Below are 26,477 nucleotides of genomic sequence, written 5' to 3' on the forward strand. Positions count from 1 at the left end.
CTTCCACAGCTTCTTCGGCAAGAGACATTACTCCCACAATGGCGACAAAGCACAGAATTGGACACATGGCAACAATAGGGTCTCGCACTGTACGGTGCTCGGGGGGCGCTATAGAGGCCCTGAGGCCCGCGTGGATCTGGGCTTCTGGTTCTCAGTAGCGGTGGCAGTCTAAGAAAAAGGAGCCAAATTTCGTGCGTTGTCGACCATGGCAAGCGCCCCAATAAGGGTCTTGTAAAGAGTTTGCTTGCCAAGTTTGACAAATCAGAAGCTGCAATATCATTCTTGCCATAACCAGCACCCCCAGGGGCGAAAGTGCACAAAATTTGGCGTATGTGTCAGGTGAGCTATGAAGAGTTTGCGTATGAAGTTTGATGACAATTGAGTAAATAGAAGATGAGATATAGATTTTTGAAGAATAAATTTTTTGGTTTTTCCCATGTCAGTAGGTGGCGCTATGCTGTACATGAGCGATTATGAGTTGGAAAAATAAGTGTCTACAACAGCAACGTACTATCACAAGGTAGTGGTGTGAAGGAAAAGCATTATGGAATTATTTACCAAAAACCCGTTTTGGAGCAAATGCGTCGGCCAAAAACAGCGCCCCCCATGGACGAAAATTCCCAAAATGTGGTATACATGACAGGGGAGGTAGTAAGAGGGTGGCCATGGAGTTTGACCAAATTTGAGGAAAGATTGGATTTTTTGCCCAAAAATAGCGCCCCCAGTGGCGAAAGTGCACAAATTTTGGCATATATGTCAGGTGAGCAATGACGAGTTTGCGTATGAAGTTTGATGACAATTGAGTAAATAGAAGATGAGATATAGATTTTTGAAGAATAAATTTTTTGGTTTTTCCCATGTCAGTAGGTGGCGCTATGCTGTACATGAGCGATTATGAGTTGGAAAAATAAGTGTCTACAACAGCAACGTACTATGACAAGGTAGTGGTGTGAAGGAAAAGCACTATGGAATTATTTACCAAAAACCCGTTTTGGAGCAATTGCGTCGGCCGAAAACAGCGCCCCCCATGGACGAAAAGTCCCAAAATGTGGTATACATGACATGGGAGGTAGGAAGAGGGTGGCCGTGAAGTTTGACCAAATTTGAGGAAAGATTGGATTTTGTGCCCAAAAATAGCGCCCCCAGTGGCGAAATATCACAGAAATTGGGTAACATGTCAGAAGCCCAATGAGTGATTTGCGTGTGAAGTATGAGCAGTTTTGAGCAAGCAGAAGATTTGTTATGAATTTTTAAGCATGTAAAATTTTGCATCGAAAATTGATTGACGTATAACTTCTGAACGGTTTATCCTACGTGAAACGTATTTAGTAACTTTTGTCAGCCATGTCTGTAGATGATGTCTATCAATTTTGGTGACATTCCGATGAACGGTCTAGGAGGAGTTGCGCCGTCTTCGTGGCCATGCATTTCGCACAAAAGTGAAATAACCTCACTTCCTGTTGGGCGTGGCTAATGCATTGGCATTACATTTTTGTTTGGCTTAGTGAGATACATATGTGTACCAAATGGCATGCCACTACTACAAACTACACGGCACCCAGGCACCTTAATGCGGGAGGCCAAAATCACAACGACTTAGGGGGCGCTATAGAGGCCCTGAGCCCCGGCCAAGTTTGGGCTTTCGGTTCTGAGTAGCGGTGGCAATTCTCGGAACTGGTGCCAAATTTCATGCGTTTTCGCCCATGGCAAGCGCCCCGAAAATGGCCCAACAGCGGAGAAAAATAAAGAAGAAGAAGAAGAAGAAGACGGAAGAATAATAATTAAAGCCGCAAGCGGCCTCGACGGGCCCTCGCGCCAGCGGCCAAGGGGGGCGGGGGCATGCATCCCCGCGAAATACCTTCCACAGCTTCTTCGGCAAGAGACATAACTCCCACAATGGCGACAAACCACAGAAATGGACACATGGCAACAAATGGGTCTCGCACTGAACGGTGCTCGGGGGGCGCTATAGAGGCCCTGAGGCCGGCCTGGATCTGGGCTTCTGGCTCTCAGTAGCGGTGGCAGTCTAAGAAAAAGGAGCCAAATTTTGTGCATTGTCGACCATGGCAAGCGCCCCAATAAGGGTCTTGTAAAGAGTTTGCTTGCCAAGTTTGACAAATCAGAAGCTGCAATATCATTTTCGCCATAACCAGCACCCCCAGGGGCGAAAGTGCACAAAATTTGGCGTATATGTCAGGTGAGCTATGAAGAGTTTGCGTATGAAGTTTGATGACAATTGAGTAAATAGAAGATGAGATATATATTTTTGAAGAATAAATTTTTTGGTTTTTTCCATGTCAGTAGGTGGCGCTATGCTGTACATGAGCGATTAGGAGTTGGAAAAATAAGTGTCTACAACAGCAACGTACTTTCACAAGGTAGTGTCGTGAAGGAAAAGCATTATAGAAGTATTTACCAAAAACCCGTTTTGGAGCAATTGCGTCGGCCAAAAACAGTGCCCCCCATGGACGAAAATTCCCAAAATGTGGTATACATGACATGGGAGGTAGGAAGAGGGTGGCCGTGAAGTTTGACCAAATTTGAGGAAAGATTGGATTTTTTGCCCAAAAATAGCGCCCCCAGTGGCGAAAGTGCACAAACTTTGGCGTATATGTCAGGTGAGCTATGAACAGTTTGCGTATGAAGTTTGATGGCAATTGAGTAAATAGAAGATGAGATATAGATTTTTGAAGAATAAATTTTTTGGTTTTTCCCATGTCAGCAGGTGGCGCTATGCTGTACATGAGCGATGATGAGTTGGAAAAATAAGTGTCTACAACAGCAATGTACTGTCACAAGGTAGTGGTGTGAAGGAAAAGCATTATGGAATTATTTACCAAAAACCCGTTTTGGAGCAATTGCGTCGGCCAAAAACAGCGCCCCCCATGGACGAAAATTTCCAAAACGTGGTATACATGACATGGGAGGTAGTAAGAGGGTGGCCGTGAAGTTTGACCAAATTTGAGGAAAGATTGGAATTTTTGCCCAAAAATAGCGCCCCCAGTGGCGAAATATCACAAAAATTGGGTAACATGTCAGAAGCCCAATGAGTGATGTGCGTGTGAAGTATGAGCAGTTTTGAGCAATCAGAAGATTTGTTATGAATTTTTAAGCATGTAAAATTTTGCATCGAAAATTGATTGACGTATAACTTCTGAACGGTTAATCCAACGTGAAACGTATTTAGTAACTTTTGTCAGCCATGTCTGTAGATGATGTGTATCAATTTTGGTGACAGTCCTATGAACGGTCTAGGAGGAGTTGCGCCGTGTTCGTGGCCATGCATTTCGCACAAAAGTGAAATTACCTCACTTCCTGTTGGGCGTGGCTAATGCATTGGCATTACATTTTTGTCCGGCTTAGTGAGATACATATGCGTACCAAATGGCATGCCACTACTACAAACTACATGGCACCCAGGCACCTTAATGCGGGAGGCCAAAATCACAACGACTTAGGGGGCGCTATAGAGGCCCTGAGCCCCGGCCAAGTTTGGGCTTCTGGTTCTGAGTAGCGGTGGCAATTCTCGGAACTTGTGCCAAATTTCGTGCGTTTTCGCCCATGGCAAGCGCCCCGAAAATGGCCCAACAGCGGAGAAAAATAAAGAAGAAGAAGAAGACGGAAGAAGAAGAAGAAGAAGAAGAAGAAGACGGAAGAAGAAGAATAATAATAGTGAACTCTTACAAGAACAATAGGGCCTTCGCCCATAGGGCTCGGGCCCTAAATAGTGAACTCTTACAAGAACAATAGGGCCTTCGCCCATAGGGCTCAGGCCCTAATGAAATTACGAAAGAAATTAAAGCCGCAAGCGGCCTCGACGGGCCCTCGCGCCAGCGGCCAAGGGGGGCGGGGGCATGCGTCCCCGCGAAATACCTTCCACAGCTTCTTCGGCAAGAGACATTACTCCCACAATGGCGACAAAGCACAGAATTGGACACATGGCAACAATAGGGTTTGCCATAACCAGCACCCCCAGGGGCGAAAGTGCACAAAATTTGGCGTATATGTCAGGTGAGCTATGAAGAGTTTGCGTATCAAGTTTGATGACAATTGAGTAAATAGAAGATGAGGTATAGATTTTTGAAGAATAAATTTATTGGTTTTTCCCATGTCAGTAGGTGGCGCTATGCTGTGCATGAGCGGTAATGAGTTGGAAAAATAAGTGTCTACAACAGCAGCGTACTATCACAAGGTAGTGGTGTGAAGGAAAAGCATTATGGAATTATTAACCAAAAACCCGTTGTGGAGCAATTGCGTCGGCCAAAAACAGCGCCCCCCATGGACGAAAATTCCCAAAATGTGGTATACATGGCATGGGAGGTAGTAAGAGGGTGGCCGTGAAGTTTGACCAAATTTGAGGAAAGATTGGATCTTTTGCCCAAAAATAGCGCCCCCAGTGGCGAAAGTGCACAAAATTTGGCGTATATGTCAGGTGAGCTCTGAAGAGTTTGCGTATGAAGTTTGATGACAATTGAGTAAATAGAAGAAGAGATATAGATTTTTGAAGAATAAATTTTTTGGTTTTTCCCATGTCAGTAGGTGGCGCTATGCTGTACATGAGCGATTATGAGTTGGAAAAATAAGTGTCTACAACAACAACCTACTATCACAAGGTAGTGGTGTGAAGGAAAAGCATTATGGAATTATTTACCAAAAACCCGTTTTGGAGCAATTGCGACGGCCAAAAACAGCGCCCCCCATGGACGAAAATTCCCAAAATGTGGTATACATGACAGGGGAGGTAGTAAGAGGGTGGCCGTGAAGTTTGACCAAATTTGAGGAAAGATTGGAATTTTTGCCCAAAAATAGCGCCCCCAGTGGCGAAATATCACAGAAATTGGGTAACATGTCCGAAGCCCAATGAGTGATTTGCCTGAGAAGTATGAGCAGTTTTGAGCAATCAGAAGATTTGTTATGAATTTTTAAGCATGTAAAATGTTGCATTGAAAATTGATTGACGTATAACTTCTGAACGGTTTATGGTACGTGAGACCTATTTAGGAACTTTTGTCAGCCATGTCTGTAGATGATGTGTATCAATTTTGGTGACATTCCTATGAACGGTCTAGGAGGAGTTGCGCCATCTTTGTGGCCATGCATTTCGCACAAAAGTGAAATTACCTCACTTCCTTTTGGGCGTGGCTAATGCATTGGCATGACATTTTTGTCCGGCTTAGTGAGATACATATGCCTACCAAATGGCATGCCACTACTACAAACAACATGGCAACCAGGCACCTTAATGCGGGAGGCCAAAATCACAACGAGGTAGGGGGCGCTATAGAGGCCCTGAGGCCCGCCTGGATCTGGGCTTCTGGTTCTCAGTAGCGGTGGCAGTCTAAGAAAAAGGAGCCAAATTTCGTGCGTTGTCGACCATGGCAAGCGCCCCAATAAGGGTCTTGTAAAGAGTTTGCTTGGCAAGTTTGACAAATCAGAAGCTGCAATATCATTTTTGCCATAACCAGCACCCCCAGGGGCGAAAGTGCACAAAATTTGGCGTAGAAGTCAGGTGAGCTATGAAGAGTTTGCGTATGAAGTTTGATGACAATTGAGTAAATAGAAGATGAGATATAGATTTTTGAAGAATACATTTTTAGGTTTTTCCCATGTCAGTAGGTGGCGCTATGCTGTACATGAGGGATTATGAGTTGGAAAAATAAGTGTCTACAACAGCAACGTACTATCACAAGGAAGTGGTGTGAAGGAAAAGCATTATGGAATTATTTACCAAAAACCCGTTTTGGAGCAATTGCGTCGGCCAAAAACAGCGCCCCCCATGGACGAAAATTTCCAAAACGTGGTATACATGACATGGGAGGTAGTAAGAGGGTGGCCGTGAAGTTTGACCAAAATTGAGGAAAGATTGGAATTTTTGCCCAAAAATAGGGCCCCCAGTGGCGAAGTATCACAGAAATTGGGTAACATGTCAGAAGCCCAATGAGTGATTTGCGTGTGAAGTATGAGCAGTTTTGAGCAATCAGAAGATTTGTTATGAATTTTTATGCATGTAAAATTTTGCATCGAAAATTGATAGACGTATAACTTCTGAACGGTTAATCCTACATGAAACGTATTTAGTAACTTTTGTCAGCCATGTCTGTAGATGATGTGTATCAATTTTGGTGACATTCCTATGAACGGTCTAGGAGGAGTTGCGCCGTCTTCGTGGCCATGCATTTCGCACAAAAGTGAAATTACCTCACTTCCTGTTGGGCGTGGCTAATGCATTGGCATTACATTTTTGTCCGGCTTAGTGAGATACATATGCCTACCAAATTGCATGCCACTACTACAAACTATATGGCAACCAGGCACCGTAATGCGGGAGGCCAAAATCACAACGACTTAGGGGGCGCTATGGAGGCCCTGAGCCCCGGCCAAGTTTGGGCTTCTGGTTCTGAGTAGCGGTGGCAATTCTCGGAACTGGTGCCAAATTTCGTGCGTTTTCGCCCATGGCAAGCGCCCCGAAAATGGCCCAACAGCGGAGAAAAATAAAGAAGAAGAAGAAGATGGAAGAAGAAGAAGACGGAAGAAGAAGAAGAAGAAGAAGAAGACGGAAGAATAATAATAGTGAACTCTTACAAGAACAATAGGGCCTTCGCCCACAGGGCTCGGGCCCTAATTAAATAGAACATTTGAAATGCTGATATGTTTGGGCTTCTCCAAAGGCCTAGAAGGCTCTGACAGTTCCCCTCTGAGAGAATGCCTATACAATCCCTTCATTCATGTGAGGAAACAATACCTGCCATTTTAGAGTTTAAGTGTAAATCTTCAGGCCTCCTGGGCAGCTTTAGTGTATTTACAGAGCTTGAGAAATATCCTTTTATTCTATACCTGACTAAAACTCTCAGCCAAATTCTGTGGAACTCAACACAACATTTGGCAAAAGATCTGGATCCAAATACATTGTTTTACACCTCTGCAGGACAGCTGAGTATTTATTTCAGGTTTGTTCAGAATTTGAAATGTAATTTCATCTGACAGAAAATGTGTGTGGTCACGTTTCATTTCATCAAGACCATTTCACTACCGTTCATTTTGCTTACGCGAAGGCTGTTGATATGCATGATCAAGCTGTGCAGTCCCAATTCCCCAAAGCCATCCTGAATTCAGTTCTAACTGCGACTGCAATAAACCCTTCACAGGCTGTCAACACTGCAATCTTAACACGGGTGAGCAAAATACACCCAAAACAATGTACTGAAAGCTAAACTCCAAACAAATTTAATTCGACTTCACAATTAATGGCAATAAATCACATTCTCGCACCATGTGAACGCAAAAAGCATCAGTCTCGAAAGACATTGAAAAATGGAACACATGCCTCCAACACACTCGTTACTTAAAGGAAACAGGAGAGGGGAAAAATGTTCCAAGGTCTGGGCCTCCAGGACAAAATGCCCAAGCCAAGCCAATATGGCTGCCAGAGCAAAATAAACATGCAAAGGCCTCAGGCAGAGCAGAGCTGGCTTCAGGAGTTTCATATTTGAGAAGAAAACTATGGAAGAGGAAAGGGAAAGTTTCATTAGGGGGTTTCAACACAAAAGAGCCAGATAAATCTGTGCAAATCAGATAATGCTTAAAATGTATAAACTGCTAAAAATATCAGTATGGACAACAGTGGAAGTAGCAGGTTCAAAGGCTTAGCCCCCCTATTTTTTTCATAGAAACTTTGTGATAGATTTCTATTTTATGATTTCTACATTACTGAGTCAGCACAAAAAACATTTTAGAGACCAAACATTCGTTTTCCAGCACAAAATTAAATGTGACAGAAAAAAAAAAAAAAAAGATTTGTATCTGAGCACACATACATAATGAAGGCTGCTGGGTTTTAGCGCAAAATGAAGAAGCGAGTGTGACCGTCAAAGTGTCCAGAAGAACTGTGGCTGGTTCTGTAAGATGCTCAGTAAAACCTACAGCTCATTTCCGCATAAAACTACACTCACTGTACCTGAGACTAAAGCAAAGGGTCGTCTCACACCAAATGTTGACTTTCTTTCATTTATTCTGGCTTACTGCTTACTGTTTATAGTACTTTTTTAATGTTGAAACATTTTATTTCATTATTTTTAAGCCATTTTTGGTCCACAGCATTTCTTTACATGTGCCTAAGACTTTCGTACAGTACTGTAGATGTTGGTCTAACAGTGTGCATGGCCAAAAAGTTTCAGTTAAGTCTCATTCAACAACAACAAGGTACCAACAGCAGTTCAAATGATCATTTTTGTGAATATTTCCATCAGGAGGATGTTGAGAAAGGCAAAGAATAGTCTAGAGCTCAGTCTTGAGTGCAAAATTATTAGAAGATGAAGGGGAGAAGGGAAAAAAAAGCACGTTCTTTGTGAGATCTCATTATCTCTAACCGCTTTATCCTGTTCTACAGGGTCGCAGGCAAGCTGGAGTCTATCCCAGCTGACTACGGGCGAAAGGCGGGGTACACCCTGGACAAGTCGCCAGGTCATCACAGGGCTGACACATAGACACAAACAACCATTCACACTCACATTCACACCTACGGTCAATTTAGAGTCACCAGTTAACCTAACCTGCATGTCTTTGGACTGTGGGGGAAACCGGAGCACCCGGAGGAAACCCACGCGGACACGGGGAGAACATGCAAACTCCACACAGAAAGGCCCTCTTTGGCCACGGGGCTCAAACCCGGACCTTCTTGCTGTGAGGCGACAGCGCTAACCACTACACCACCGTGCCGCCCCTTCTTTGTGAGATCATTCACCAGAATGCAACTCCTAAAATTCCACAGCAAAGATACATCAGATGACTATCATTCCCTCACTTCCCAACAAATTTTCAAGCAAATAAAAACCCAAGATTCCAAAAACCCTGAATTATTTTTCCCCTTATAATATTTGACAATTATTCCACAAAACTGAGTTGTACATGAGCTGATAGCCGATGAGGCACATAGCACCGAGTTGGCTATAAGTCATGTACGACGAGATCAAGTGGAATAACTTTTATTCTATCCACATTCACTGGATTTTGAGAAACAGAGCATTTTTATTTGTATTTTCTGCAAATTTGATAAATAAAAACTTTATACAAAACATCCAACAAAATCATTTCTGCTTAGACGGACTTCTTAAAAACCTATAGATGGCTGCATGAATTGACCTTAGTGTGTTTTTTTTGTAGAAAGTGCCATCTTGCTGTCGTGCTGAGGTATAGAATAGCTTTAGACATTTATTTAACTCTTCCTTGTACATTTCAGTTATGTAATTTTCAAACTTCTTTGAGCTTTTGAACCAGTCTAAAAAAATTCAACAAATTTTAATGCTTAAAGATGAAGAATGTAAACAAACCAGTGAAATGACAGGAGCGATTTGTGAAAAATGCTCTAATAATAATTCTTAAAAAAAAGATCTGTTCTTATCATCAAATACTTTTATTCCATATTTTGTTGCTTTTTTTTTTGTATTTTTGGGGGGTTTGTTTTCGAGTAGTTTTTATTTCATCCTTGGTTGGTTCAGTAACACACTCCGCCATTTTGTTTTTCTCTACTCATGGTATATGAGCTGACATCCTAGTAGTAGAGTAGCCAATCAGAGCATGCGACTGCTCATATACAGTGAATGTGGATGTAATAAAATACGAGAACGTCAGCGATGCAGTAGCTCACACGGCTCTATCATGAGAAACCAGACTCATTTATAATTAGCTAAGTTGCTCTTCATGAGAACAATTAGAACAAATGTTGCCAGGCAAAACAAACCTCGCCCGGCAGCACTTATTTTATACCTATATGTTCATAATGGTAATATTTCTCAATCATCAGCTGTCAGGTTATAGTCTTATGAAAATCCAGGACCTTGAGTTTAACATGTCAAAGTCATTCAAGGTAAAAGGTAATGGTGCCAAATGAAAGCCAATATGGCACTTCCTATAAGTTGATAATGGTAAATATCTGTCTACCATCAACTGTTTTCAAGTTACAGCCCTCTGAAAATCTGTGACCTTGAGTTCGACCTTTCATGGTCAGTCAGGGTCAAAGATCATGGTGCCAAATGAAAGGCCATATGGGAGTTTCTTTTTGCTCATAATAGTAAACATTTGTCTATCGGCAACCATTTTTGAGTTATAATGGAAAATGTTATTTTGACCAAAAGGTTGACCTTTCCGGTGACCTTAACCTTCACCTTGACCCGATTACCCCCAAAATGTAGGTAGGTAATCTATGGACCATTGCCCACCTACCCTGAAAATTTGAAGTCAATCGGTGCAACCGTCTAGACGCTAGACTGTTAACAGACAGACACACACAAACAAACAAATGAAAGTTTGAAAGAAAACTATGGGAGATATTCCATTATGTAGCATATAAATGGAAGCAGAATTGAAGGATGAACATTTTGGAATTGGTTTGAAGTAAATATGATGAATACGAAGGAAGATATCATGGAAAAAATATTTTCACCTTCTTGGTGACCTTGACTTTGACTGGATGACCCTCAAATTGTTGGAGGTTCTATTTGAGACCAATGCCCATCTATCCTGAAAGTTTCATGAAGCTTGGTCCAGCCATTTTCCCGTAATGTTGCTAACAAAAAAAAAACAAAGAAACCCCACTGAAAACAATACCTCGCCCCCTGGTGGAGGTAACAATTAGAGCTTCCAAACAAAACAATCAGAATCAAAATCCATTGCGAACTCGGAGTAACGATTTTTGTGAACTGTGGATGGACGGACAGACAGACCGATGACAGACGCTGCCTGATGGCAACAGCTCATCAGCCTATGGCCGTGTGAGCTAATAATATTAGACTCATTTCTGTCACATGCCTAAAGTCATGGAGTGATGGCTTTTGAGGTATCTGAGGTGGCGTATGATGTACACTTACAAATTTCCAGACATATCTGACTCAGCACCACGACACACCACTGAAACTACCAATCATTTTAAAACTAACTATAGCTTTCTGAAAGACCACCTTGCTAAAGTTCATCAAACATGGTCTAGCTTCTATCCTGGAAAGTCTGACAGCATGTGAAAGGAATCCTTTTCCAAGTGTGTTTGAATGTGTGGGTCCGCTTAATGAAGGACACGTGTTGACAATAACTGCTTTTCTCAGACGCCACTTAATCGTATTTAATTTGCTGTAAAGAAATTAAACCTGAATAATAAACCCAAAGACTGGGTGCACTGTCGCTTCTGTGGAACAGGGGATTCAGTCTCAGAGCGTCACGGAGACCTCAAATATGCGGTGTTGGGGAACACAGCATTTACGTTGTGCCACATTTACAAGTGTACCCAAGCATGGTAGACTTCGTTCTGAGACGGAGTCAAACATATTCAGCTGTGTGTTGGAGAGTTTGGGAGACTTCAGCCTGATGCTATTACCCTCGGCATTCTCACTACAGTGCACCAAAACACAAGAGAACAAAATCAAAGGCAAATTTTGACTGGAGGCAAATTATGAAAAGACGTAAATAGTGAGCACACTGGAAGGAAAAGAGAGAGAGAGAGAGAGAGAGAGAGAGAGAGAGAGAGAGAGAATGTTAACATGGATGTTGGAAGCACTTTTGAGCAATGGTCCTGCCACTGTTCCTCATGAAGCAGTGTCGTATGACATAAGCAAATTGTTGAGTTCATACACCAGAGCTGCAATAAGACGTATGAACAGCAGAACTACACAACATAAGCTGGAATATAGCAAGGCCATGTATCTGTCACAGGTCAGAATTATAGGTCAGGTGGACTTTTTCAAGCTTGGTTAGAAATTTTAACCCAGTTCATCATTCGCTACTTGTATTAGGGAGACTTACTTTACCTTGGGTTAGGTTTAGGGTTTGGTAAGACTTTGTATTTTGAACTACTTCATGACCTAATAAGACTGGACTCATTAGTGCAATTGTCACTGGTCTAGTGGTTAAGGTGTTGCACCGGGGTGGTGTAGTGGTTAGCACTGTCACCTCACAGTAAGAAGGTCTGGGTTCGAACCCAGCGGCTGACGAGAGCCTTTCTGTGTGGAGTTTGCATGTTCTCCCTTTGTCTGCATGGGGATGCTCTGGTTTCCCCCATGGTTCAACGACATGTGGTTAGGTTAATATGGGATAGCCTTGGGCTGACGTGCCCTTGAGCGAGGCACCTAACTCCCAACTGCTCCCTGTGCACTGTTAGCATGGCTGCACACTGCTCTGGGTATGTGTGTGTGCTCATTGCTCACGTGTGTGTTCACTGCTTCAGATGGGTTAAATGCAGAGAGGAATTTCACAAGTGTGTGATGAATAAAAGTTGTGCTTTCTTTCTTTCTTAAGAAAGAAGGGTCTGAGTTTGAATCCTGGTTAAGTACGAAAAACAATATCTTTTAAAAATGCTAATTAGGTAGCTAGGAATAGGTAGACAGGCAGACAAGAGGAAATACTAGGTAGGTGTAGACAGATGGGAAGTGGATGGAAGAAAGACAGAGAAAAGAAGTGACGGAAAATCCATTTTAAGACTTAGATAATCCAAAATTTTACCTAGGTTGGAAATTATGAATTAGGTTAAAATTTTTAACCCAGGTAAAAGAAAAAAAAATCACCTAGGTTGAAATTTTTTGACCTGGAACATATTGAACTAACAAAAGGTGCTAGGTTGCTGATCATAAAGTTGGAAGTTCAAGCTCAAGCACTGCCACTGTTGCCCTTATGCAAGTCCCTTTGCTCCTAGGTGCACATGGCAGACCCTGCGCTCAACCTGTGAACATGCTGGGATATGCACAGAAAGCAATACTCTGCTGTATTGCAGATGTGACCAATTTTACAACCTCAGCTGTGCTTTTGTTTATTGTGTGTGCTATCTGTGTGTCTACTGTATTTTGGTGGTGAGATGGGTGATGGGTGTCTGATCTGCTATTCTTTCAGACTCCGCTTACTGTAGCGTGTCTTATTCCTGAATCTGTTTGTGAATGAAGATTGGACAATCGCATCTCACACACACCTTGCTCCCATATGTACTCTCTAACACACACAAATACACACTTCTTGGAAACAGCACATTGTAAATAGTTGTTAGTCGGGAATCAAGAACTGGATAGATTTAACCTCCTAAGGCCCAAGCTGTTTTTTTTTACACGCATTTTTTATTTCTCTTTGCTATTTGGGCTTATTAGAACCTGATTAGAATAAAAACTAAGCATCATCTTTTGATAAGATGTACTTTTAGAGAAAAAGTATGTCCACATATGTGGATTCTTGTTCCGAATTTCCATAAAGTGCTGTCCACGCATGTGACCACTAAGCCCTAGGAGGTTAATGTCAATATCGCCGTTTTACAGGAAACTCACCTACTGTAATAGGTTCTGGAAGCCTAAAGGAAAAATAGTTCACATTTTTCTGGCAAGGGAAAGATGAAAATGAGCTCAGAGAGCATGGAGTCAGATTTGCTATCAGCAATAAGCTAATCCAGATGGTGGAGCCGGGTCTAATCAACTCAGAACGAATCATGCACATGAGACTAAACACTCAATCAGGCATAACTAACCTGTTATCTGCTTATGCTCCAACTTTGACCTCCAGCTCCGATGCTAAGGACGCCTTCTACAGCCAACTCGACAATGCTATCAAGCGACTCCCAAAGAACAAAGCATTGATCCTTCTTGGTGACTTTAACACAAGAGTGGGCGATGACCAAGGTTCTTGGACCATCTGCTTTGGGCACTTCAGAGTTGGAAAATGCAATGAGAATGGCCAAAGACTGCTGGAACTTTGCACTCACCATCACCACTGCATTACGAACACTTTCTTTGCTGTGAAGCTGCGTCACAGGTTCTCATGGATGCACCCTAGATCAAAATGCTGGCATCAACTGGACCATATCATCTCTCGTCGAGAGCACCTTAATAACTTTCAGATCACAAGAGCATATCACATTGCTGACTGTGACACTGATCACTCCCTTGTCTGCACCAAGGTCCAGACTTGCCCTAAGAAACTGCACCATGCTAAGCATCCTGTCAAATCTCGCATCAATACCGCTGCCACAGTCATTCCTGAGAATGTCTCATGCTTCAACAACATCCAAAGCGATAAATTCAAGGACTGTCAAGAGCTCAATATTAAAGACCACTGGGAACATGTCAGGGACACAACCCATGCTGCAGCACTACATGCTTTTGGTACAGAAAAAACTAAAAGCCAAGACTGATTTGACACAAATATTGTGATCCTCCAACCTCTAATCGAAGAAAAGAGAAATGCACTGCAGAACTACCAGAGGAACCCTTCATTAAGTACTCTGGAAGCACTTCACAGGGCCAGGAGCCGGGCAAAGGAAGAATGTAAAACCTGTGCTAGCAATTACTGGATGAGTCTGTGCACGAAGATTCAGTCAGCTGCAGATACTGGGAACATCAGGGTTATGTTTGAGGGCATCAGGAAGGCCATAGGGCCTACACAGACAAAGCACGCCTCTTTAAAGTCATCCACTGGGGAGATCATCAGTGACAAATCCAAGCAGATGGAAAGTTGGGCAGAGTACTGCTCCGAGCTCTACGGCCGCGAGAACCTCGTTTCAGCTTCTGCTGTAGACCAGATCGATAGGCTCCCTATGCTGCTCAAGTTGGACGATGTCCCCACCAAAGAAGAGCTCTCCAAGGCCTTCTTACTGTGACCTTCTTACTGTGAGGTGACATCAGTGACATATCATCTGGCAAGGCTCTGGGACTAGATGGCATTCCTGCCGAGGTATTCAAGTGTGGCAGGAGCAGGCTGCTTGACGCTCTTCATCACTTGCTCTGCAGGTGCTGGGAGGCGGGAGCACTCCCCCAAGAGTTAAAAGACTCCATCATCACAACCCTGTACAAGAACAAGGGTGACCGCAGCAACCGTGATAACTACTGTGGTATCTCATTACTTTGCATTGCTGGAAAGTTGTTCGCTCAAGTCACTTTTTATCGCTTCAAAAAGCTTGCAGAGAGGGTGTATCCTGAATCTCACTGCAGCTTCCGTTCCATGCGCTCTACAGTAGATATGATCTCCTCACTGAGACAACTCCAGGAGAAGTGCCAGGAACAACAGCAGCTACTCTTCATCGCATTCATTGATCTGACCAAGGCATTTGACTTAAGCCTCACTCACAACCCGTCGTAAGTGTTTTGGACACACACGGGTCACACGGTTTGGTAGCTCGCAGCCATGCCGCAGGGTCGTGGTGAACCCGGGGGAAAGTTTGGAGGAGGAGTATGGGCAAAGTATTTGTCAAGTACAGGTTGCATGCCTGACTTCCTTGAGGCGTGGGAAAAATTGCGCCGTTAGCCCGTGGAAAGCATATGTCTGATGCACGTGATCAGCGCGTGTTCAGTGAGTGTGGGGTGCGTGTGACTTGCATTTTATCAGTTTCCTGCACAACGAATACGGGCCGCACTTGTGAAGCATGTGTGATGCATGTGTTTAGCACGTTACAATCACTCATAACTTGCGTGTGACACAAGCCAGGAGTGGGTATAAAACCAGCGCGTCTGCAGCATTCTGCATCTGTTTTTTTTTTTTACTGAAGAACATTGGATATTTTGTGGGAAAATTTTTTTAAATTTCAGTTTAAAATTTAGAAAATGGGACCCAAGAAGAAGCGAGCAAAAGTGAAGTAACCCAGACTGAAACAGCAGAGGGGGAGGAGGAGGAAGAATTTGATGATGACGGTAGCAGCACCAGCAAGCCCTGTACAGACAGGGAGAAGTATGCCTTCAAGCCGGCAGAAGGCACAGCACCCCACCAGAGGTATTTTCACAGGTAAATACACATGCTTTAAACGTTCATTTCAGTATCTATATGCTTATGTAATTAATATTATATATGCTGATGTTCATGTATGTTTCAGCTAACAGCGCCCAGAAGTGAGGACATTGCAATCCCATCATCGCTGTCAGGCCATTGTGCCATGCTCAGTGATAAGGACAAGGACATCCCGTCCCACCACTCAGCAGTAGTAGGAGCAGGACAGCAGCTCGGAGTCAGAGTCAAAGTGTGTTTCAGTGCTCAAACTGTTGGGCTATTTAGTTGGGATTTTTTACAATGTGATAAAATGTGTTATTCCCTTATACTCATTGTGGCAGCGGGGGCGTGGTCAAGCGCCGGTCTGTAACAGGAGGGGGGAGCCAGGGAAGGTGAGTGGCAGAATTGCTTCACCTGACGGTAATTAACCTGTGTTTTGTGTGTGTTTTCCCAGTAAACCGCTCCCTATTTAAGGAGGCTGAGAGAGAGCAGAGGGAGCGCGACCCGGGATTGGAGGCTGCGTGTGTGTGTCTGTGTGCGTGTGTGCTTACGCCGTAGTTTAAACTGAAAAGTTATTTAATAAATACGCTTCCTCTACCTCCAAACGTTGTCCTGCCGTCCTCTGTGCTCCACCCACACATTATCCGCGCTACAGTGCCTAGTAAAGAGTGGGTCCTGCCGGTTGACAGGGGAAGGTCCCGGTGTCGCTTTGGCTGGAGCTGCGGTCGCAGAGCCGTCTACGTCATCTCCGCGACAGAGTGAGGAGCCGCCGGCACCTCCTCTTTCTATTGGGGAATCCCTCGCGGATTTCCCACTGGAACAATCGCGAGACGAGACTCTGCGACACGCGTTTGACCAAGTGAGAGTAATCGATGGTCAAACGCTCCAGCCGAACACCACCCCGTCCTTCCCCTATTTCTCCATTTTGAAGGATAGGTTATACCGAGTGACGCAGGACACTCAGACGAAAGAGCGAGTCACCCAGTTGTTAATTCCAAAGAGCTGCCGGGAACTGGTATTCCAGGCGGCTCACTTTAATCCCATGGCTGGACACCTCAGGCAGGATAAGACACTCGCCCGGATAATGGCCCGATTCTATTGGCCGGGGATTCGCGGCGACGTCCGTAAGTGGTGTACGGCGTGCCGCGAATGCCAGTTAGTAAATCCAGCGGCCATTCCAAAAGCGCCCTTGCACCCACTACCATTAATTGAGACCCCGTTCGAAAGAATTGGGATGGATCTCGTCAGGCCATTAGATCGGTCAACACAAGGGTACCGCTTTATATTGGTTCTGGTGGACTATGCAACGCGATACCCGGAAGCGGTGCCTCTTCGCAATATCTCAGCACGCAGTATTGCAGAGGCCCTCTTCCACGTAATCTCCCAGGTTGGAATTCCGAAAGAGATTCTGACTGACCAAGGCACCTCGTTTATGTCACGAACACTGAGCGAACTGTATGGGCTACTGGGTATTAATCCGATCCGCACCAGCGTTTATCACCCACAGACGGACGGTTTAGTTGAACGGTTCAATCGCACCCTCAAGAATCTCATCTCATCTCATCTCATTATCTCTAGCTACTTTATCCTTCTACAGGGTCGCAGGCAAGCTGGAGCCTATCCCAGCTGACTATGGGCGAAAGGCGGGGTACACCCTGGACAAGTCGCCAGGTCATCACAGGGCTGACACATAGACACAGACAACCATTCACACTCACACCTACGGTCAATTTAGAGTCACCAGTTAACCTAACCTGCATGTCTTTGGACTGTGGGGGAAACCGGAGCACCCAGAGGAAACCCACGCGGACACGGGGAGAACATGCAAACTCCACACAGAAAGGACCTCGCCGGCCCCGGGGCTCGAACCCAGGACCTTCTTGCTGTGAGGCGACAGCGCTAACCACTACACCACCGTGCCGCCCTCCCCCAAGAATATTATCAAGAAATTCGTAAGTGAGGACGCACGTAACTGGGATAAGTGGCTCGAACCCTTGTTGTTTGCAGTGCGAGAGGTCCCCCAAGCCTCCACAGGGTTCTCCCCATTTGAATTATTATATGGGCGTAAGCCGCGCGGCATCTTAGATGTACTGCGGGAAAATTGGGAGGAGGGACCGTCACAAAGTAAAAACGAAATTCAGTACGTTATGGACCTGCGCGCAAAACTCCACACGCTCACCCACCTAACTCAGGAGAATTTGCGGCAGGCCCAGGAACGACAAGCCCGCCTGTACAACAAGGGCACACGCCTTAGAGAGTTCACTCCGGGAGATAAGGTACTCGTCCTGTTGCCCACGTCGAGCTCCAAATTAATCGCCAAGTGGCAAGGACCCTTTGAGGTCACACGGCGAGTCGGGGACGTCGACTATGAGGTTAGGCGAACAGACAGGGAGGGGGCGCTACAGATCTACCACCTCAATCTGCTGAAACTCTGAAGAGAGGAGGTCCCCGTGGCGTTGGTGTCAGTAGTTCCGGAGAAGGCGGAGCTGGGGCCGGAGGTCCAAAAAGGCACATTGGCATCACGTACCTCTCCGGTCCCCTGTGGAGACCACCTCTCCCCGACCCAACTCACGGAGGTCGCCCAGTTGCAGGCCGAGTTTTCGGATGTGTTCTCGCCCCTGCCCGGTCGCACCAACCTCATAGAACACCACATAGAGACGCCCCCGGGGGTGGTAGTGCGTAGCCATCCTTATAGATTACCCAAACACAAAAAAAAGGTGGTTCGGGAAGAACTTCAGGCCATGCTCGAAATGGGCATCGTCGAGGAGTCCCACAGTGACTGGAGCAGCCCGGTGGTCTTGGTTCCCAAGGCCGACAGCTCGGTCCGGTTCTGTGTGAACTATAGAAAAGTCAACGCGGTGTCTAAATTCGACACGTACCCAATGCCTCGTATTGATGAGCTGCTCGATCGACTAGGCACGGCTCATTTTTACTCGACACTGGATTTGACGAAGGGATATTGGCAGATCCCCTTGACTCCATTATCCCGGGAAAAAACGGCCTTTTCCACACCGTTCGGCTTACACCAGTTCGTCACACTTCCGTTTGGGCTGTTTGGGGTGCCCGCTACGTTTCAGCGGCTGATGGACCGGGTCCTCCGGCCCCACGCCACCTATGCGGCTGCTTACCTAGACGACATCATCATTTATAGTAATGACTGGCAGCGGCACCTGCAACACCTGAGGGCCGTCCTTAGGTCACTGAGGCGGGCGGGGCTCACTGCCAACCCGAAGAAGTGTGCGATTGGGCGGGTGGAAGTACGGTATCTGGGCTTCCACTTGGGTAACGGGCAGGTGCGTCCCCAAATTAATAATACAGCAGCGATTGCGGCCTGCCCGAGGCCCAAGACCAAAAAGGGGGTGAGACAGTTCCTGGGGCTGGCTGGCTACTATCGTAGGTTTATACCTAATTATTCGGACATCACCAGCCCGCTGACTGACCTCACTAAAAAGGGGGCGCCAGATCCGGTCCAGTGGACGGAGCAGTGCCAGCGGGCTTTCTCTGAGGTAAAGGCTGCACTGTGTGGGGGTCCACTTTTACACTCCCCTGACTTCTCTCTCCCTTTTTTGTTACAGACAGATGCGTCGGACAGAGGGCTGGGGGCCGTTTTGTCCCAGCAGGTGGAGGGGGAGGATCGCCCAGTCCTATACATCAGCCGGAAGCTGTCAGTGCGTGAGGGGCGCTACAGCACAATTGAGAAAGAGTGCCTGGCGATCAAGTGGGCGGTCCTCACCCTCCGTTACTACCTGCTGGGGCGCTCTTTCACCCTCTGTTCGGACCACGCGCCTCTCCAGTGGCTCCACCGCATGAAGGATGCCAACGCGTGGATCACCCGTTGGTATCTGGCACTCCAACCCTTCAACTTCAAGGTGGTCCACAGGCCGGGGGCGCAGATGGTCGTGGCGGACTTCCTCTCCGTCAAGGGGGGGGGGGGGGGGGGGGGGGAGTCGGCTGCGGGCCGGACGGGCGCCCGGCCTGAGTCGGGCGGTGGGGGTATGTGGCAGCAGGGGCGTGGTCAAGCGCCAGTCTGTGACAGGAGGGGGGAGCCAGGGAAGGTGAGTGGCAGAATCGCTTCACCTGACGGTAATTAACCTGTGTTTTGTGTGTGTTTTCCCAGTAAACCGCTCCCTATTTAAGGAGGCTGAGAGAGAGCAGAGGGAGCGCGACCCGGGATTGGAGGCTGCGTGTGTGTGTCTGTGTGTGTGCGTGCTTACGCCGTAGTTTAAACTGAAAAGTTATTTAATAAATACGCTTCCTCTACCTCCAAACGTTGTCCTGCCGTCCTCTGTGCTCCACCCACACATTATCCGCGCTACACTCATGTTTTATTATTTGACGTTTGCATGGTAAATTAACATACAGTATACTCAAATAAAAACAGCAAATGAGGTGGTCTTCTTCCCTTCTACAATGCTACACACTACATGATTGGTTCCTTGGTTCCTCCCCAATATATATACCCAGTCTTGTCCCTCGTGTTGCGTAAGGGTCATGTGTGCTGCGTGCACGCCACACATAGGGGTAGAAAGTGAGATGTACTTCTGTCTTGCGGGCCGTGCAAATAGCAAGTGTGGAATACTTGTGTAGTACTTCTGAGGCATGTCACTCGTACAATGACCGTGCGTCACTCATGCGTCTTACTGTCATCGCAAAAAGCCCCTACTAGTCATGCTGCTGACTTGGTTCAGGTATACAAAAGGAGTATGGATCCCATACATAGTGTATGCATTCTTGATTTGTCGCAAGACCCGTAGAATTTGCATGTGCAGGACCAAAAGTCTCCACGGGCAGTCTGCAACCTTCTACAGCGCTGAACACACGCAAGTGTCGCGCAAGTCTCAAGCACAGTTTTGCCAATTTTTTTTTACCGTAGACCGCCCGTAGCAGCACGTACGGCGGGTTGTGAGTGAGGCTTTAGTCAGCAGAGATGGTCTCTTCAAGAGCCTGCCCTTAACTGGCTGCCCTCCAAAACCCCTGAGTTTTGTCAAGTCCTTCCACGATGGAATGCAGGGCACTGTACAATTTGACAGGTGCATGTCAGACACATTTGACATCAAGAGCAGCGTGAAACAAGGGTGTGTGTTAGCACCAACACTCTTTGGAATTTTCTTCTCTGTTCTTCTCAAACACACTTTCGGGTCAGCTGATGAAGGCATTCTGCTCTGAACTAGATCAGACGGGAAGCTCTTCAACCCAGCACGCCTCTAAGCAAAAACCAAGGTTTGCCAAGTACAACTGCGTGACATGCTCTATGCCAACGATGCTACCCTCGTTGCTCACAGTGAGAAAGATCTTCAGAACCTCTTTGACTGCTTCTCTAAGGCCTGTGACGACTTCAGCCTCACCATCAATCTGAAGAAGACGAAAATCATGCGCCAAGGAGTTGAAGCTTCCCCAGCTGTGACCATCAAAGACTACACATTGGAAGTCATCTCGCAGTTCATTTACCTAGGCTCCACCACCTCAGATAACACCTCTTTTGATGCTGAGCTTGATAAAAGAATTGGAAAGGCTGTAACCAATATGGCCAAACTTGCCCCTCGTGTGCAGGAGAACAAGAAGCTCACCACTACCACCAACGTTGCAGTTTATCATGCTTGCATCGTGAGTACCCTGTTATACGGCAGCGAGTCCAGGGCCACCTATGATATTCAGGAGAAGCGCTTGCACTCTTTCCACATGAGGTGTCTATGTCACATCCTATCTATCTCGTGGACAGACAAGGTCACCAACAGCAAAGTACTTGAAAGAGCAGGCATCCCCTCAATGTACACCCTCCTTGGACAACATAGGATGAGATGGCTGGGCCATGTACGGCAAATGGAGGACGGTTGCATCCCGAAGGACATCCTGTATGGAGAGCTGGCATCTGACTCAAAACCTGTCGGTAGCCCAAAACTACATTTCCGAGACATCTGCAAGAGAGACATGCTCATAATCAGTCTCTCAGTGGACGACTCGGAACATCTCGCAACAGAACGCAGCATTTGGAAGACAGCTTGCAGCGAGGCACTCGTAGCAGGGGAAAGAAAGCTCAATGATGACGCTGACGCAAAAAGAGCCAGGTGAAAGGCCACTGAAAGAGCTCAATCGACAATAACCCACATCTGCCCTACATGCCATCACATCTGTCTCTCTAGGATTGGGCTAGTAAGCCATCGTAGGAAATGTGCGAAAAGTACTTGAAAGGTTACGACTCATGCGCTTGTCATGGACTTTCTGCAACGGCTGCTGGAGTCGAGAGAATTTATGTTACTTCCATGTTCCCTTGGTTTTTGGGTCAGTTAGAGAGTACAGAAAGAAAGTGTATTTTTGTTGGTTAGGGTAGTTAGTTTATTCTGTGTATAGCTTGAGGGATTTTGTTTATTATTTTGGCCTGGTCGGCTTCCAAAGCCTAAAGCAACTATTTTGTGAAAAGAGAATTAAAAAACACCACAAAGCCAAATGCACTCCTGGTCTCACCACCTCTGATCACTTTTGGATGTAGCAGTCTAACCTTGCCAGAGTCATAACATTTTTTTTGTTAGGATTTTATAAAATTAGTGAAATTGGGAGAAAAAGATAAAGATAATCAACAGTTATTCCACAAAATCGAGTCGTACATGAGCTGATAACCAACGAGGCGTGTAGCACCGAGTTGGATATAAGCCATGTACGACAAGATTGAGTGGAAGAACAGTTTTATTCTATCCACATTCACTGGATTTTGAGAAACTGAGCATTTTTATTTTTTGTAAATTCAATACATAAAAAACTTTACATAAAACATCTGACAAAATCATTTCCGCTTAGAATGTAAACAAACTGGCGAAATGACAGTTGCAATTTGTGAAAAATGCTGCAATAGTAATTCTTGAAAAAAAAAAATGTTCTTACCATGAAATACTTTTATTCCATATTTTGTAGCTTTTTTATTTTTATTTTTTGGGGTTTTGTTTTCGAGTAGAGTTTTTATTCTGTCCTTGGTTGGCTCAGCAACATGCTCCGCCATTTTGTTTTTCTCTTCTCATGGTATATGAGCTGATAGCCTAGTAGTAGAGTAGCTAATCAAAGCACGAGATTGCTCATATCCAGTGAATGTGGATAGAATAATGCCTCTTATTTTTTGTATAGCCTCTGATCAATCCCTTCTTGACCCAGGCACTGATTTTTGGTGAACCGCCTCCTCTAGGCAGAGTTGCCATTGGGTTTTGGATGACAGCCAATCAAACTGTAGTACAGTATGTGTGACTGATTCACTTTATAGTTCTCTACAGTAAACTGTCACATATTGTGAAAGTGAAACCCTTTTCTCCACCTATCCCAGCTTGTTAGGAATTTGGGGTCAGAGCATAGGGTCAGCCATGAGATGGCACCCCTGGAGCAGAGAGGGTTAAGAGCCTTGCTCAAGGGCCTGACAGTGGCAGCAGCTTAGCAGTGCTGGGGCTTTAACCCCTGACCTTCTGATCATTAATCCAGAGTTTTAACCAGTGTCTAATATTGAGCCACCACTGCCCTGCCAGTAGAAACTGGTGATCAGCCAAAAATGGTGATCTGTGCTCATTATAGTACTATTTGAATATGAATCTTAAAACCAGGTCAGTTCTGAGTCTTCAGCCTGCCAAGAAGACCATTAAAGTCTTGTCACATCATCTGTTACTACAAGAGTGCTCTGAGAGCACAATATCCCCCGCTACAATATATTGCAATATGTGTATTACTGTCCTATAACAAAGCCTTTTGCCAAGTTTTGTGAAATTCCTCCAAAAATTGTGAGAGGAGTTGATTTCAGAAGGTGAGAACCTTTTCCGGGACAGACGGATGGACTTCGCCATGACATAATCCCCCATCAGGCCTTTCGGCCACTGGGGGATAAAAATTTCCCAGCTAAATGACATTTACATCAAGAAATTTGCCTTCAGCATTTTTCCATCGTGCGGATAAATTTTGAGAGTGAAACTTTCTGTTAAATTCTGCTGAACTATGATGTGTAATCTGCATTGTCAACCAGTAACACATCTGCTTTGGTTGTATTTACCTAACAAGTGATGGTTCAGTGTAGAAAGATCCAAAATTGAGGATGTGCTAATTTAAAAGTGTGACTAATGTAATGATAAAATGTAACAGGAATTCAATACTTTTATTCTGTGTCTATAGCACTACCCTTTGCAGAGCCTCATGATCATTTACTGTTCAGATGTTGTTACCAGACATAAAGTAAAGTAATCACTGACAGTGGATTCCCCTGTGCCATTACAGAAACTGATGAGTATCAGCAGCAGCAGCAGGCTTTCTGTAGTAAAGTCAAGACACTGTTATACTTTTCTGGTGATCGCAGTAACACGATCTGCCCCTGGGTCATGGTCAATCTTGAGAACTTTAAGCTGCTGATCTTTTCCGCTGCTTTTCCACTGACATGTACGTAGATAGGGTCAGGATCAACCCCGTTTATTGACTGATCTGTTCTGGTAGTTGTAATGCAAACTGAAAACTATGCTACTGGCATGGAATTTGTCATTTTTTGTTGTCTTTTTGGATATTTAATGTTCATTTTTCACAGGGAAACTTGTGTAGGTTTATTAAGAATGGAATGCAATTAACAAGGAGATCTTTGGTTCTCTTTCTACATTTGTTATATATATTTAGGCACTGCCTCAAAGCAGAGCTCCCGATGAGTGTAAAATGTGTTTGTAAATAACCCCACATTATTTTTTTTACAAAGCAAATTAAAACTAAGTGCTGGATAAAAACCCATACATCTTATGTAAATAAAGATACAAATTTCATTGTCCAGTGGTCAAGTGTTTGAGATACGCTGCCTTGCACTTATGATCGGGTTCTCTGTGGTGATCCATGTACGTCGGTCATACGTACACTACCGTTCAAAAGTTTGGGGTCACTTTGAAATTTCATTATTTTTGAAAGAAAAGCACTGTTCTTTTCAATGAAGATCACTTTAAACTAATCAAAAACACACTCTATACATTGCTAATGTGGTAAATGACTATTCTAGCTGCAAATGTCTGGTTTTTGGTGCAATATCTACATAGGTGTATAGAGGCCCATTTCCAGCAACTATCACTCCAGTGTTCTAATGGTACAATGTGTTTGCTCATTGCCTCAGAAGGCTAATGGATGATTAGAAAACCCTTGTACAATCATGTTAGCACAGCTGAAAACAGTTTAGCTCTTTAGAGAAGCTATAAAACTGACCTTCCTTTGCAGATTGAGTTTCTGGAGCAATTTTGTGGGGTCGATTAAATGCTCAAAATGGCCAGAAAAATGCCTTGACCTATATTTTCTATTCATTTTACAACTTATGGTGGTAAATAAAAGTGTGACTTTTCACGGAAAACACAAAATTGTCTGTGTGACCCCAAACTTTTGAACGGTAGTGTATGCACGGACATCGTACGGTCACAAAAGCCATCAAAAATCAGGTCAATGCATTACCATACTCTCTTAAGTATGGAGCTTCACTCCACTATTATTATTTTCTTCTTTCACAGAGAGGATAACTACAGAGGAAGTACTCTTCATGTACACACAAAATCAGAAGCTGGCCCTGTGTCCTTTGTTTACCACCATGCCTAAGCTTGAACTGTTGTGTGGAGTTATAAAGATGCGTCAGGAGAGGAACGTGGGAATAAAAGAGGGAGGCATAGAGCTTATCTGCTTGATATCATCATGGTCAATGTAGGGTCTCTGGCTAATAAAATGGACAAACTCTCAGCACTGAACAGCAGCCATGGAGAATGCAAACACTATAGCCTCATGTGTTTCACTGAAACCTGGCTCAGAGACAAGACTAGCAACTCCCAAAGTTTCACTGAATGGCTTTCACATCGGCTGCACAGACAGGCACATGAAGGACAGCGGGAAGAGCAGAGGATGTGGACTTGCTGTTTATGTGAATGATGCATGGTGCAAGTCCAGACACGTTACTGTCAAAGGGCAGGTTTATAACCGGAATGTTGAGCTCCTTGGTGTTGGACTGTGGCCATGTTTAATGCCGCAGATGTTTTCACGTTATTGTTTTGGTTGTGTATGCCCCACCCTTTGCTGATGCAGCAACCACAATAGAGCAAATACATTCTGGGGTGAGTAAACTAATGACAGATCATTCCAATGCATTCAGAGCAATCTCTGGAAAATTTAATCATGTATCCCTCTCCTTCACACTCAAAGGTTTCTCACAGCATGTGGAATATAAAATGAGACAATAGGATACTTCATCTGGTATATACCAATGTCAAAGAGGCATACAAGACTGCTGGTCTGCCAGATATTTAATGCATTTTACCCTCACTGGAGTTTAAAAGCTCCATTTTAACATCAGGACAGTGAAGAAATAGACAAAGCAAGCTGAAGAGGCATTGCAGGATGGAGTTGAGAAGACTGGCTGGGAAATGGAGAACTTGCCATTGCATTATAGATGACATTAACTTCTGTGAGGACAAAACTGGGAAAACTCTGCACAGGCAAGGCTGTGGGGCTTGATGGAATCCACCACAGGGTGCTAAAGACCTCAACCAGCCAATTATGTGGTGTGTTACAGCACCTGTTCTCTCACTCCCCAAGACTACAGAAAGTGCCATAGTTCTGGTAGACTTCTTGTATAGTTCCAGTGCCAGAAACTGGATGCCCCAGCACCCTTAAAAACTATATACCCATTGCACTTAATTTTCACATGATAAAGACCTTATAAAGACTCAACCCGTCATAATACCTCTGACACCAACAGCTCCCTCCTCCTCACACCACATCACCCCCCTCCGCTCCCT

At 44.9% G+C, this 26,477-nt stretch overlaps 1 protein-coding gene across 3 annotated transcripts in view; it reads right to left on the bottom strand.

Annotated features, from left to right (window-relative positions):
- The window catches only part of sugct (succinyl-CoA:glutarate-CoA transferase), a 370,194-nt gene that overhangs the window by 289,176 nt on the left and 54,541 nt on the right, over positions 1–26,477 (bottom strand). The window lies entirely within an intron of this gene.

The sequence above is a fragment of the Neoarius graeffei genome, chromosome 5 (genome assembly GCF_027579695.1).
Source record: "Neoarius graeffei isolate fNeoGra1 chromosome 5, fNeoGra1.pri, whole genome shotgun sequence".
In the NCBI taxonomy this organism is placed as follows: domain Eukaryota; kingdom Metazoa; phylum Chordata; class Actinopteri; order Siluriformes; family Ariidae; genus Neoarius; species Neoarius graeffei.